The following is a 12620-nucleotide window of genomic DNA, read 5'->3' on the forward strand; positions in this document are numbered from 1 at the left end:
CAAGTGATTGTAGACAGTATGTGTGTGGGCTAACCTTTTCCTAGACAATGTATGGACCAATCCACAAGGACTAGAACTTCGTATGCTTGCCTTTGTCTTCATTGGGTTTGTCCCATTTCAATACTAAGTCACCTACATCGAAGTTATTGTTCCCTGTAGACTTCTTGCCGAACCATCTCTTGATACGGTTCTGGTGGAGTGTGAATTTTTCTTTTGCTTTCATCCTTTCTTCTTGCAACTTGTGAAGTGTATCCATCCTACATTGAACTAGTAGACAAGGCTTTCCTTGGGATTCTTGGGACAATTAAAGGGAAGTAAAGTAGATGTTTGGTGAGAGGATGGTTTCTTTCCCATAAACCAGGAAGTATGGTGAAGTGTTCAGAGAGGGTTTGTGTGTTACATGGTCAATCCATAAAGCATTCGTCAAAGCGGAGTGCCAATTACATTGTTCAGAGTAAATGGTCTTCTTGATAATGGGGATAAGGTTTTTATTTGTAGATTTTGTGAGATCATTTCCATGGGGGTAGTAGTTAGTTGAGTGTTTAAGCACGATACCATATTGGAATGAAAATCGTAAACCTTTAAAGATGTAAAGTAAGTTTCATTGTCAAAAATAAGTGATACAGGAACGCCAAATCGTGAGATGATGTTCTGTTGGAGGAAGTTGATGACTTCCTAGTCATTCACTTGCTTAAGCGAAACTGCTTATGTCCACCACATGAAGTAATATGTAGTTTTCAAGATGTAGTGGTGTTGTTTCGACGAGTGTGGGAAGATTTACCCAATGATGTCTAGGCCCCACTATTGAAATGGTTCAGTCACTGCAATAGGGTGCAGCGGGGCTGCTGACCTTCGTGTTTTGTCAGCGCATCGCTGACAGACCAGGCACTTGCGGGCATAGGCATGTGCATCCTTGAATAATGTGGGCCAGTAGAAATTGGCTCGCATGAATTTGTGTGTAGTGGTGTTTCCCGCGAAGTGGCCCCCGGCTGGTCTGTCATGCAGATCATGCAAGACCTTCTTTGAATCATGTGCCTCCAGGCACCTGAGAAAAATTTTGTTGTTGTGCTTTCTATAAAGCACTTTGTGCACCAACTGATAAGGTAATTCTTTGAGGGTATGGTGCCATGCTTAAGGTATCGGTGCACATCTTCATACCAAGAGTTTCTGTATGAAGTGGGTGGTGCTCACTCTACATCGTACATCTTGATTTCTTGCTCCCAACTAGCGAGCTCTTCTTCTTCCTCCTGTGCATGGACTACTTCAGTTGCGAGTCTGCAGAGACCATGACCCTTGACAATGTGAACTGGCTTGATGTCAAGATCATACTCTTGCAAGCCTGTCATCCAGTTTACACATCTTTCACCCAGCTCTTGTTGTACAAGCAGTGATCTGACTGTTGGGTGTGGCACAAAGACTATGCAATGGTTCTTTAGCAAGTAGGGTCTGAAGTGTTTCACCGCCTTGTATACTGTGTATGCTTGTTTGTCGATGACGAGGTAGTTGAGTTCGGGTCCCTACATGCTTGTACTCATGAAGGAGATGGGACGTTCGTCGTTCAACTCATCCTTCTGAGTGAGTACTGTAGCAAGTGAATTGTCGGAGGCAAAGGTGTATAGCAAGAAATCCTTGTTAAAATCTGGGTTGTAAAGTGCAGGTGCATCTGCTATAGCCTGCTTGATATGGGTGAATGCATTCTTTTCCTTCTTACCCCAACTGTAGACTACATCCTTCTTGATCATGTCTTGCATAGGTTTCACTATTTGTGCATAATCCAAGATGAACTTCTGGAGGAAGTTTATCTTTCCCAAGAAGGATTGCATGGCTTTCTTGTTGGCTGGGTGAGGAATCTGTGTAATTGTTTGAACTTAGTCTGAATCAACCTTGATCCCACTTCTGGCAATGATGTGCCCAAGGAGGTTCCCCTCAGACACTGCAAATATGCTTTTCTTGGGATTCAAAGATATCTCGTATTTTCGGCATCGCTCAAATATCTTCTTCAGATGGTGTATGTGGTCTGACCATTTTCTAGAAAAGACAATCACATCATCAAGGTACACCACTATGCTCTGTCCGATAAGTCCACGGAAGGCGATGTCCATGGTGCGCTGAAAGGTTGCACCTGCATTCACAAGCCCAAATGGCATTCTTCTGTAGGTGAATGTACCCCACTTGGTACGGAAGGTAGTTTTTAGTCTATCAGGTTCCACTACTAGAACCTGGTTGTATCCCAAGAAACCATCGAGCAGAGAAAACATTTCTGCTCTAGATATTGTTTGTAAAATATGTTCCATCGACGGCACAGGGTAGTTGTCTTTGTTCGAGGCGTGGTTCAGGTTTCGGAAATCAACACATAAGCGGATCTCCCCAGACTTCTTATGTACATGAACTAAGTTAGAAACCCACGTAGAATGACGAACTCTATAAATGATCCATGCATCCAATAGCTTAGTCAATTCTTTATGTATGAGGGGTTTGAGTGACGGATGTACTTTTCTCAGCTTCTGTTGAAATGGCTTGACCCCTTCTTTTATCGGAATCACATGTTGGATTATTCGCGTGTCGTATGTTTTCAGATCATCGTATGTCCACGTGAATACATCCCGATACTATTTGAACAAGCGGACAAAGGCTTGTCACTCCTGCGGTGTGCAACACGTACCGAGATTGACGAACTTCGGATCTTATTTTGTTCCCAAGTTGATTTGTTCGTACATCATGGTGGAACTCTGGGTTTTGTTGTTCCTTTGCCCTTGGAAGCGATTATGTAATTCATAGATATTTTCAAGAGATACCACACCCTTGGGGATGAGGTTTCCTTTCATGTCATCAGCTATTGCTTGCAAAGACTGCTCATGCTCATCTTCATCAATCGCCTCGTCCTTGAAGACATCAACATTGGCCATGAAATGTAGTATCTGTTGATCATCATAAAAAACATGTAGATTAGTTATGTTATCAGGGATAAAAGGCTTATACACAATTTCCATAGTAAACCTATCCCTAAGAGGCTTCATCCTAGCAGTTGCATTAGCTAAGGCATCAACAGTGGCATTACAAATTCTTAGCACAACAATGATATTGAAAGCTTGGAAGTTAGAAATTAGTTGACATACCTCTTGTTGATAACTTTTGATATGAGGTGACAAACAGTGTATGGTGTTATGTAAATGTCGTACCATGGTTTCTGAATCACCTACCACTTTGAGCGCAACAACATTGAGGTTAATGGCTTTGTGAAAGCCCAATATGAGTGCTTCATATTCAACAGTGTTGTTCATGCACTTGAACTCCAAGCGGCTTGAGATCAAGTGTTTCTTGTGCTTTGGGTCTATCAAGACACACTCGGCTCCAAAGCCATCCTGTGTCTTTGATCCATCAAAATACATGGTCCACAACTCGTTTGTACACGGATCGCTTGATGCGCTAGTACTACTATTGCTACTACTACTGCTACTAGTGTTACAATGTATTGTACATGTTTCATTATCATCAGTCAGGCAAGGAAGGAGACCCAACTGCGTGTTTGGTGGGGTTGGAGTTGGTTGTACGAGATAACACCCCAGTTTTTTTTCCAAGAGGCAGTTTCCAAACATAAGTTCTGTGAAAGCCAACTTTTTGCTCTCACCATTGATGGGAGTGACATTATGTTTCATGTATCTCTCGGAAAACACCTAGATCTAATTGCTTTTACCCTGGTACGAAAGCCATAAGTGTGACCAGTATGTGGCGAAGTATCCATTCACCTTGCTGGACGAATCTCTGCTAAGAAGTAAGCCATACGCTTATGGTATGTCCACAATGACGATGTTGATGCACTGATGAACTTGATGATCATGAGATAATCAGATGATCACATCCCGAAGTTCACCAATGGCTGGTACACATGTTCAATCTAGTTGAATGATCTACGTAGATATCTTGCTCCATTGTGCATTGATCATATTGGCAATGGAGAGTGGCATGACGCTAGTTGATGCGCCAGAGTCAATAAAACATTTGTGAACATTGCAGTTAAAAATTTCAAATGAGAGAAAGAATGGAGGGCAAACAGAGTTTGCTTCTTCCATCCGGAGTGTGTTGAGCACAATTGTGAGTGAATCAGGAGATGTGCTTGCTCCCTTGCTGGTAGAGGTTGTACTATCTGTGGATGTTTTCCACAATACACGTAGCAGAATATCCCGCTCACCCTTGAGCTTAGCTAACTTGAACAAAGAGATGTTTGCATGATTTTTCTTCATATCTTCCACAATATTGTAGTCATGAGCGAGTAGACTCATCGAGGTGTTCGGGGTTAGACTCATGTTTGTACTGTTCGACGGAGTGTTCTGAAGTTTATTTCTCATGGACATACTCTTGTCTACAGTTGTCTTCTCGGGCTTGCTTTGAAATTTCTACTTTGGGACGACTGGTGGATCAACCTCACTCATTAGTAGTTTCAACTTTTCTTGCATCTCCCCAACAGTAGGGGGATCCCCTTGACTTCTGAGATTGTATTGACCACTTTGCTTTGGGGGTTGCTTCTCGGTGTTCGTTTTCTGTGTTACACGCGAGCATTGATACATGTTGATCACTTGCCCAGTACCTAGTGCCTCATCAGATGCAACATCTTCTTCATCATCTTCGTCTTCCAATTGACATTGCGCATTGTTTACCACGTTTTTCAAACTGTTGCACACTGAGTCCGCAACTCGTTTCCATTCGGGCAATTCCCTTCTAGGTGACAATCTTCATGGAATGAGCAAAACTTGGAGTTCACGCACATTTTCATCTGGAACACTGAGCTGGAGCTTTGCGCAGTTTTAGCTGGGAAGATGTTGCTACATGATGACATGCTCCTCTTCTGTTGTCTGGGAGGCCACTACTAGCAGATGTCTTGATCGTTCGTTGCTTTAGCTCAGACACCTTTGTTGTCAAGTTCTTGACAAGACGAGTAAGGGTTTCAATGTCACTTGCTTCCTTGTCTTTCCCCTTACTCGTAGCATCCTGGGACTTCCTGCTCACATATTTGGAGTCTTTTTCTAGTTCATCTTCCTTCATGACTCCAATCGCGTGCATGTCCATTTCCATAGCGATCACCTCTTCTAAATTTTTAAGTAACGCTAGTTTCACAGCCCACTTTATGAACTGTGCAATACCGGTTGGCAGTGAAAACGTGTAATAGCCGACAGTGATGGACTCATGAGGTTTTGTGCCTGCTGCAAACTTGTTCAAGATGCATAAATACCTATGATTAAAGCCTTTTACTTTCTCTTTCGACTCCATATTGAGACTACACAACTCTTTGAGTAACATGGCAGGGTCTTGTCATCAACGAATTTTTCCAAAAACATTCACTTGAACATACCCCAGTTCTGGATGGAGTTGACAGGAAAGTTGTGAGACCATACTACTGCTCGGCCATCCAAGGTACACAAAAACAATCTGCATGCAATGTCGTTGTACCGTACCTCGAGTGTCTGCAGTTGTAGGTAGAATTTTTCCAAGTGGTTTTCTACCTTCATTGTTCTGTCAAGGTCATACTTTGTCAACATCCTCTCCGAACTCTTTGGCATCCTATGCAAAGCACCTGGGAGAGCCAATGGTCCCTAAGTCATTCATTCCAATATTTGGTCAACCATGTCTTCTTCTTCATCGTCCTCCTCCTCATCTTCAGAATCTGATGGTTTCGCCTCTGAGTTGGTTGGTTTGTCTCCGCCTCATGTACTGGAGTCTGAGCCCAAGATCACGAGGGTGTCCTGTTCTCCCTGTCGAAAGACTAGAGGCCCCTCTTTGTTCTCAACAACTTATGCCAAACCTTCGAGAGTGGCAAGAACTTCTTCTTTCGCTAATGAGACAACAACTCCTATGGGAGTAGTCTTTAGCTTCTCTTGATGCGTATGGAAGATCTTGTATTCTTGGGATGAGTATGACTACTTTAGCAAACTGACAGGTGATGGGACGGACAAAGTGGAGGTGCTGATATGAAATTTTGTGTTCATGTCTGGGGGTGAGGCGTAACCAATTCCATATTTACGCGTAGGTGAGAGATGGAGTGTGAGATATTGCCTTGACCAGATGATTGATGAGTGGGGGTGAGAGGAAATTCAGCCATAAACAACTCGCGGCACTCCTTCTAGTGCCAAAAATGTTGATGGTGCTGGACCTGCCAACAATCAAGGGATCTCCCTAGTATGAAGTGCCAACTCGACCTCACACCATTTGGTGTAGGAATCCCATCAGGTATGATCGCAAGGTTTCCATTATCTTAAATATATACCTTAGCTCTTGCTTGTCAGCACATGGGAGTGGTATACTTAGTCTTCAAACAACGAGGTTTGTGTGCCTGGTGAGTGCTTAGTGTAACTTGTGTCTAAGTTTTTTCACTACAGAGGGAGAGGGTGAGAGTGAGTCTCAAGTCGAAAGGGAATAGTCCCAACTCTGTTAGAGATGCACAACAAAGCATAAAAAGCTCAGCTTCTAGCAAAGTAGTCCACACGGATGCGGCAGTCACAAACATAAAGTGAAAAGATAGCATGTACAACACCCAATGGAATAATCCACAAGAGTGCGACCGTCGTTGTAACAAGTTTACAAGAATGAACATGTCATGTGTCTGGCGAAGTATTCCACATGGGCAAGACATTGTTAACAACTAATGCAACACATTTCCAACAACATATGCACTAAAACAACCGAAATAGTTCAACTATCTTAGTACAGGTTAAAGCAACATGCATTACAGGCTTCCAAAGAATAGTCTTACAAATGAATACAATACATATGTGAAAACGTGCTGGTCCGTTAACAGGCTTCTGAATTAAGCGAAAGTTCCAAGACACATTCGTGCACCATACATCACTAACCCCAATAGCAAGGCATTGGAGCCACTGCTCTCTCCTCAAAGAAAAAACTATAGAATCTCAAGGCTATGTGGGAGGAGCCAAGGTGAAAAGTCTTTTTCATGTACAAATGAGGGGTATAAATAGCCAAGGGTGAAATTGAGCCTTGTGACTCTTCAACTTCCCTCATGATTGTTTTACTTACATGACTCTTCAACTTCGTATGTGGGTCTCTTGGACTTCCACATTACATTACATTAATTACAATAGTATGGCCCACTGTAGTGATGTGGTCGAGATGAATCATGACATGACTCGACATGACAGTGCTGGTATGTTCATGTTGATGGTGGTGTCCAAGCCGAGTTGCAATGCTGCTAAATGATGAGTGTGCTCTTGGTGTATCATAGCTTCACCTCTGCATGACAAGGTGTGCGAAGTCTTCGATGGTCTTGGTGTTTGATTGATGTTGCATATGCATGTATCCCCTTCGCTGGTACTCGACATGCTTCATGTGTTCATCTGTTCGCGAACAAGTCTCCTAGCATGCACTCCTTTTTCATCCCGCTCATCGTCGCGCCATGTATCATCCATGTACCTGTATTTGCAATCACTCATGATGAGATGACATCAAATCTAAAAATCCCCTAGCCTACCATGATGCATCATCTTTCGTTTTCGAGTGCAGGTGACCGGGAGAGAGGACAGGGCTCTGAAACTTCACAAAGCACATTTCAGGTCGGGATGCAAGGCTTCGAGGCACTGTCAAGAAAAAATACACAGAGGTCACTAAGAGGTTGGGTTGAGCAGTCTGAACAACAGTGACATCTGTGGGATCTGACTCAGCTGGGAGGCATAACTGCACAATTTTTCTAGGGAAGTTTGTGCAGGCAGTAGGAGGCACTGGCAGTGAAAACTAAGCAGAATTCTAGAGGAGGTCGGAAGCGGGCTGCGGGAGCTTGCTGGCCAAAACCGCACAGATCTGGGAGGTAGTCATTCAGGACATGTCTGCATAGTTTCCAGGCTGAGTAAGGTGTCGGACAGCAGATGGACAGTCTAAGAAAACTGCGCAATTTTCATGAGGAGCAGCAGGTCGGCCGACGAGGACACTGACTGACAAAACTGCGCAATTTTTAGAGAGTGCAGTGACAGGCAGCGGGTGCCTGTCACTCATGTCTACGCAATTTCTTCAGTCAGTGGAGGCAGGCATGCTAACAGCTTCTGCGTAATTTTGGGAGGAGTGAAGCCAGAGGTCACTACCCAGTCAAATTCTCTGGTTGACCAACCGGAGGCTTGATGGATAGGCTTGCAAGAAACGTAAATTGAGATAGCTTCTTGGGCGACTTCTGCGTTGTTCTGGGTGATAGTCATCCAGGTTGATTCTAGGATTGTGCAGTGCAGACTGCCTAGGGGGCAACCTCAAGCTCTGCACAATTCTGGGCAATAGTGCTTGGTCACTGAGAGCTGAGACTGCGTAGTGCAGCTCAGTGGAGGTTCGACTGATGGAGGGTTGTATGGTCAACATATCTTTGACAAAATGGTTAAGTATGTGAGCGGGTGAACTCGTGTATGCATGACCTTGCAAACACACACTCAACATGACTCGACGAAAAGACACCTCAGACCAACACGACAACATGCTCAATGTGACTGACTAAAGGATGTGAGTGACAAGTGCGACACTTGAGATAAATCGTTGAAAAACCGTGACAAAAATTGTGCAACATTGCATACAACTTTGTGTGTGAGTGCGACAAATGCTTACATAGCGAACACAAATTGTACACATGAAGACAGACCTTCAACATAGCTAGAAGTGGACCGCAAGCATGACATTACAACCAACATGCTAAAAGACGACCAGTGAATGGTCAAGCAAAGAGGGTGTAAAGACTTGACACGAGATCATGGGATGAGCCCGAGTGTTTGCAAACATCAAGGAAAAACCAAGGAAGGCTCCGAAATTGGATGCAGGCCAAAATTTTGGAGGGTGTTGCAGCCACTACAACTCCACCTTTTGGAATTTTCACATGTGAGACATTGGTTGTTTGACCAAGCTTTTTGACCATAGGTTGATTGTAGGTTACACGTGTGGGTTTGACTGTAGATTGATTGTAGGCCACACATGTGGATTTGACTTGAGAGTTGGCTGCAAGCCTTAGTTTTGACGAGGTTGAGTTGGCCGCAGGATTTGAGAGTTTGACCAAATTTGACTTGTGATTATTTCGACTAGTTTGACCAACATTAAATTGGAGTTGCTTTGATAAGGTTCGCCTAGTATTTTGACTTGGATATTGGCACGGATTTATAAACAAATTTATGATTTGTAAACCTTGTTGAAAGATAATTCTCCTTAAGAAAAGATTGTTGGATTTTCTCCTAGTGTTAGGTTTCCTTGGGTAAAATTGTTGTCTCTATTGTTCGTGCAAGTTGTCTTTCTATGATATTTACTATTTCCACTACATCTACTATTGAGATTTTATGGGTATAATTATTCAATGATAACAGTGGCATAAAATATTGTTTGAAAAACATTAAGAAGTATCTGGAAAAAAATTGTTTTCTTCTACACTTTTCATAGAATTTCAACACTTCACGTACCAAGATATGAAAATTATATAATGATCCATTATGAATCAGTGATAAATAAAATTAGACAAATCAAGCCATGGAAAGGAAAATATTGTTGTTCTCCACGCAATTGATCTATTGTGTCATTTCTTGATGGGACATTGTTTAAGAGTATGAAATATCATAGCATTTTTAATGTTTCTTGGAACAATGATTGTCCCTGTAGATAAACATAAGTGAGTCACTAAAATGTTAGGTTATGATTATGAGATCACCTACAAAAAATGTGGCAGCTAATGCTCCGGCTAGGAGGTATAAGGAAGGCTTGTATTTTGCTTACCTTTAATAATGCTTGTTTCGATAGTGGAAGTGTGTTAAGAAGCATTACGAAATGCCAAGATCGTGCATATTCTCCATTCATTATATGTTGACCTTGATGCCTATTCAAGGTACACTTGAATGATACACTATGCTATAAAGAGTGTATATTTTTTGTCATGATTTCAACCTTTAAATCAAAAGTGTTACCTAAATTACATTCTTCTCCCACATTATGTTACTCACTTTTTTAAAAAACATAAGAAAGGAATAAACATCTATTATTTTAGGGAGGCATGAAAAAATAGATCCACAACTTTGTGGTAGAATGTGACATGTACCATAGGTACAATGGGGAGATGATGAAGCCTCTAAGAGCATTACAACCTTTATCAATTCTTACCAGAATTTGTACTAACATTTTTAGAATTTTATTGTGGGGCTACATAAAGTGAGAAACAAATTAGCCATCATGGTAGTTGTGGATCGCCTTTTTAAATATGATCACTTATGTTCCTTACACAACCTTTCAAGACCTTCATAGTGGAATAATTCTTTATGGAAAATTCCCTTGTAACTAACTATGAACTTATGATCACTGGTAATTGCTAGTAGGAATTGTTTTAGTTTACTAAATTAAACATCAACATGACATATCATCCCTTAATATATGGTTAGACAGAAGTAGTCAACAAGTGTCTATTAACTTTTCTACAATGTTCACCTTGGAATGACATGCCAAATGGATTAGTGTCCACCTCTTGTAGAATGTTGGTACAATACCACCTATCCTAATATGACCAAAATGTAACCCTATGAGGTGGTCCATGGGAAAAAAACCCACATTAGTGTTCTCCTACTTCCCATGCATATCTACGGTTTTGAAGGTGGACAAAATCTTGATAGATTGTGTTTCATAAGGATGTTAACATTCTTCGTATACTTGAGAACAATTTGGTGTTGGCCTAAAATATGGTGAAGTAACATGTTGTTCAACATCATTTTGAGCACCATTTTAAATAAGGGATTGGGTTGTCCTTTGTCTCCAACCCTATATGTTCACTCAAGGATAAGAGACAACAAAAGTTAGCACCTAAGTTTTATGGCTTCTATACCATACTCAAACTTATTGGCCATGTGACGTACAAATTTGCAACACCTGATTTTTATGGACTCTATAGAATACTAAAAAAATTTGGTCATGTTACTTACGAGTTGGATTTTCCATGCCACTGTAAGATCCTACTAGCATTTCACATATCATGCATGAAGAAGGTGGTCAGGCCAAATTGTAGATTTTGAACTATCCTCTTAGAATTAGATGATGAGGTTTCCATTTAGTCACAATTAGAGGTTATTTTGGACAAAAGAGAGTGTTGTCTCTACTGACAAACTATTTACCCAATTTTATCCATTGAAACAATGCGCACCCTAAAGATGTCACTTGGGAACCAATCACCATCCTATAACAATTCCCTCTTCTCTAGCTTTGAAGAGAATGTTCCTTTGTAAAGTGAAGGATATGTCAAGGCTTGACCCTAACTCTCCCAATGAATGGATAGGTTGTTACTTAATGGATTATGGCCATCTCTATTAAATAAGTCCTACAAGTTAATTTGATTGTGTATTTAATAAACGTTGTATGGCCTTATTAATGAATTATTAATAGTTAGTTTTGTAACCTCATTAATGAAGACTCATTAGGTGATTAGGGTTTTGGTCAATTAGAAACTGCTTACAATATTGGAAGCTACATAATAGCATACGAAAAGTATTTAATATAGCATAAAAACTCTACTTGGTTAGCTTAAAAAAGGCAAGCGAACATTGCTTTTTATTTAAAATATCAATAAAAATTTGTTATATTAATACTTTACTTTTGTTTTTATTTATTTTCTATAATTGCATTTATATATAGGCTTAGTCTAACTTATAGACGAAATGACATTTTTTCATGACATTTTTTAAACCAAAATCCAGTAGATATTTTTGAAAACTTGAGTTTAAGTTCAGAATTTAGGCTTCTGATCCATATTTTGAATGTTGAGAGATCAATCACATAAGATACTTTTAGTTGACGTGTTTCCAACCATCAAGTGTGGTTTATCGTCATGATAAGATGAAGAACTAGATCTTGGCATCAGAAGAGAAATGTTTACTAGTCGTTAGAGTATAATAGCTAGTTTTGACCAAAGAATAGATATCTGTTAAAAATAAATTTATAATATAAATAAATAATCGTTAGCCAGTTAAATTAACTTAATTCTTTTTAGCCGGAAGTAAAGTCTTATAAAAATAACTCAAAAGGAGAAAAAGAAACGAAATAAAATGGTCGAACCTAAATAATCAAACAATAAAATAATAATAAGAAAATGGATCAATAATGTAAACAAAAATAAAAATAAAAATAGCATAACATATAATAAATAAATAAATTAAAATAATTAAAAATAAAAGGAATCTCTCAAATTCCAACTAGAACAAAGAAAAGAAAAAGAAAAAAAAAGAATAATAATAAATAAATAAACAATCAAATAGAGAAAATAAAATAAAAATCAAATACTAATAATAAAGTAAAAATATAAATTCTAAAAACTTAAGAAGACAAGGCAGGGATCCAACACCTGCTAATATTCCAACCATCATCTCTATTCAGATTATTAGGTCTCCTTTCAATTTCCATGGCCTCCTGAACTTACGGTGATGAAAATGATCAACCCTTGCAATGACCCTAGCCTCTTCAATGCAGATGTGATGTTTTGTCTTTTCCGCATGTTCTGCCAAAGCTGAGGAGCGGGACCTCCTATGTTTGATGTCGGTTGCGTGTTCCTGAATTCTCTGATTTATTGAGCGGCTAGTTTCACCAATGTACGAAGTCCCATAGGAGCATGGGATGACATAAACACATTG

Source organism: Pinus tabuliformis, chromosome Q (assembly GCF_031772625.1).
Source record: "Pinus tabuliformis cultivar Carrire ecotype Pingquan chromosome Q, CPIR1, whole genome shotgun sequence".
Taxonomy (NCBI): Eukaryota; Viridiplantae; Streptophyta; class Pinopsida; order Pinales; family Pinaceae; genus Pinus; species Pinus tabuliformis.